This window comes from Cygnus olor, chromosome 2 (assembly GCF_009769625.2).
Source record: "Cygnus olor isolate bCygOlo1 chromosome 2, bCygOlo1.pri.v2, whole genome shotgun sequence".
Lineage (NCBI taxonomy): Eukaryota > Metazoa > Chordata > Aves > Anseriformes > Anatidae > Cygnus > Cygnus olor.
In genome coordinates, this window is record NC_049170.1 from 65,573,138 (window position 1) to 65,576,610 (window position 3,473).

The 3,473-nt window shown below is 42.6% G+C and overlaps 1 long non-coding RNA gene across 4 annotated transcripts; it reads right to left on the minus strand.

The window, feature by feature from the left end:
- Window positions 1-1,042: 1,042 nt before the first annotated feature.
- Window positions 1,043-2,981, minus strand: LOC121066203. Of its 4 annotated transcripts, none has more exons than XR_005817574.1 (4): window positions 2,904-2,981; window positions 2,423-2,481; window positions 2,230-2,343; window positions 1,043-2,122 (listed from the first exon to the last, which is right to left on the minus strand). It is a non-coding gene; the product is annotated as an uncharacterized LOC121066203 (long non-coding RNA). The 4 variants fall into 4 exon arrangements; XR_005817573.1 differs by having other exon boundaries at window positions 2,808-2,980; XR_005817575.1 differs by having other exon boundaries at window positions 2,728-2,980.
- Window positions 2,982-3,473: the final 492 nt, after the last annotated feature.

Consider the following 3,473-nt stretch of genomic DNA (forward strand, 5'->3'; position numbering starts at 1 on the left):
CCAATTTCTGATGCAAACAGTGCAATGTCGTAAAATGCAATGTCAAAATGTACTCTTAGTCACAATAGGAAACCTCAAATCTGCTCATCTATTGGCTTAAGACATGCTACAACAGAAAAAACAGCACTTCATTTCCTTCAGAGGTGAATCATTCCCCAGGCCCCTCTTTACAGCATGTGCTAAGGCCTTTCCTATGTCACAAAAATAGAACATATATTGTTTTGACCAAATGGTGAAACAATCATACTGATGAATTAAACGTGTGCATGTTAGTGGAGAGGAGAATCTGACACTGGTGCACAATTAGGCTTGCAGGTACGCTCATAGTAAATCAAGAAGTAGAAGTTAAGACATCAGATCCTCCCCGGGTTTGAATTGGCATAGCTCCACTGAGATATGTGAATTATATCATTGCTATCAAAATCCTACTGGAGGCAGTAGGAGCAGCTGGATAGCCTGTGAAACCTCAAACGTGGCATGCAGGCACCTCATAACAGCACTGAGGTTGGCATGGGTGCCAAACGCACAGGTCAGTGTTTCACCTGAAGAAACCCAGCGTGGAGGCCAGGCCTGCTGAGATAAGAGGACCTAGCCAGGTGAGGAGGATCTGGCACAGACAGGGGAGGAACTTACAAAGAAGAAACTCAGCTCCATGAAGGCTTCGGGCACTAGGGTACAGAGAAGGGGGGAAGAGTATGTAGCAGAGTATGAACCCCTCTCTGGAGAGGGGCATGCCTTGTGGAGCAGTTCTTCCTGTGTGTATCTTCGGGAAAGGGTTTGTGTGTCTGTTAAGTCCTACCAATGCCAGCAAGCATGCTTTCAGGAGGAGAGAGCATATGCTTAAGTGCTTATTGTATCAAATTTTACAGGCATTATTTGAATGCACAAGTTAATCCCATTGGCTTAGTGGGACCACTCAACTATAGTGTACCTAACAGTCTTACTATGGTCTCACCAGTAAGCTTCAAATGGAGAAAAAAAAAAAACAGTTCGTATTACAGAGTCATAAAAGCTCATAATTTTAACATAACCCATATACACACCTCCCACCCCACCCACCAACATCAGCCTTCACTTTGTACATCTGATCCTACAAACAGCTTGCACACTGAGATCGGTGGGGCTAACAAAACACAGGTTGTGCCTTTTTGTTGAGTCAAAAGCATTGTGCTGTGAAATTAAGAGTCTGTTCTGCAACGCTTGCTATGCATGATCTTATTATCGATACTGTAGTGCCATTCTGGTATAATGCTTTAGAGATACTTCTCTAGTAAAAAAAAAATAATAAATAAATAAAAAACCACAACTGTGTACTACTTCTATTGTTTCTTAAGTAAAAATACACAAAGCTGTAAAACCCATTCTAATTATGTTACAAAACCAATCGCATTAAAAACAAAGTGGATGCCAAGAACATTTTAATCACACGGAAGTCAAGAGATGCAGAATTACTTCCCTGAATTGCTATGGATTGTAGAATGAAGCAAACAAGATAGGTTTAGTCTGGTTTATGGAGGCCAAACTCATGGCACCCACTGTACATTTCCTCTTTTTTCCCTGCACGCTGCCTATAAGCTTTTGTTATTTTAAACGTCCTTTCGACTTACACTTCAATTACTTCTTCATTCCACACACCCATTCCCAGGACTTATCCTGTTGCTGTTTGTTTTGTCTCTTTATCCTCTTCCTCCCCACACTACTCTCCCAACTTCAAAGGGCCTTCTTCCTATCCACGTTGAATAAGGAAATATATGCTCCACCTTATTTCCTCCCCATCCGAATACGTCTTTTGAGAAGGTGCAGGTTAGGAAGAAGGACTGAAGCTTCCTTCACCAACTTTTCTACCATCTCACCCTCTTAGCTGACTATCTGGTACATGCCTCTTAGGCAGCTCACCATGGGAGCACAGAGAGGATGTGGAAGTGCAAATAGCTGTTCCTTGTTTTCAGATTTGGGACTTGCTACCCAGTCCTGGTAATACTGAGGCCAAACCAATTCCTTAATATTGTGGAATGGACTGGATGCAGTCACATGCACACACACACAGAAAAGTAAGTCAAAATGATGTTTCTAGAATTCTACTGCAGAAACACCATCCAGTTTCAGTCTTATTCCTCTTGACCTATAAAATAAAAGCGCATTAGTCTGATTGATAAGAAACAGTGACTACAACCTACACACTAGGCTCTGGAAACACTCACACAAACCACATTAGCACATGCTTCTTACCTAGATAAGAAGTGCTTTGCAGGCTCAATCCAATGAGGTGAAACACTGAATATGGGATTATCTTTATTTGTGGGCAAATTCTTCTAGACAAAATTGAACCATGAATCTTCATGTCTAAAAGAAAAGCATTATTTAGATTTTCTTCAGCAGTGGAAATGTTATGGCAGTGTCACCAGAAGTTTCTGTTCCTCACCTGTCATCTTTTGCCGCTTTGCTGCCTCCAGGGAAAGAGGAGCCAGTAAGGAGCAACTCCTTCTTCATTAGGCAAAAAGAGAACTTCAGTTAGAAAGTTTCTGCAGAGGGGACAGGAATCACTGTCTACTATTGCTTAGGTACTGACAGCCACACTAGCTCATCCCTACACACTAACAAACGTATTTTAAGAGAGTGTCAGAGAGCACCAAGAGCAGGTCTTCTCCTCAAGGGAAGAGGAGGCGAGGAGCTGAGGTGACTCCATGGCCTGCCCCACACCACCTGAGTGAACCGAGCAGGACAGACCCGGAGATGGTAACCAGGTCCAACCAAGAGCCCATGTCACAAGCCAAAAGCATAGTGATAGGGCAGGTCTAAGGTCAAACCAGGAAGCCAGTCTATGGGTCAGGTCTACTAAATTCCAGGCAGAGCTGTGATGATGAGACAGAGCCAAGCTCAAGCTGGGAGACCAATCTGCATACAAAGCTCAGGAGAAAAGGGCTCCACAGCCAGACACAGCTGAGCTGGAGACCAGCACTCCTCCAAAAAGCTCAGGTAGGGGCTGATGGTCTCAGGCTAAGCTTAAAAGGGTGTCTGAGAGCGTTTAAGGTAGGTGGAGGACACAGGTGAGGCTGGTCAGGGCATTAAGGCCTGTAAGTGGCCTTGGGGCCCCAACAGAAGGAGTAAAAGAAGTTGCAAACCACACTTGTTTACATATACGTACTTGTATATCTGTATGTATGTATAACACATAATGTAATGTCATCATGTTAATACTCTGTTTCTTAAACACCTTCACTTCATTTCCAAACACCTGGCATATGATTTTAGATCCTCTAAGGCTTGGAATAGTCCCTAACTCTAAAAATGTGTCTGATGCCACACTGAAAGAAAAAGATCGAAAAGTTAAAGAAAGACACAGCTAAGGGATTGCAACTTTCAATTCAAACTCCAAGCTTCAATTAATATGTCCTGCATTCAAAATTATATCAAGGCCTACTTTAAAATCTCTTCAAGGACTTTTTATATTGCCTTGCTCCAAAGTATTATAA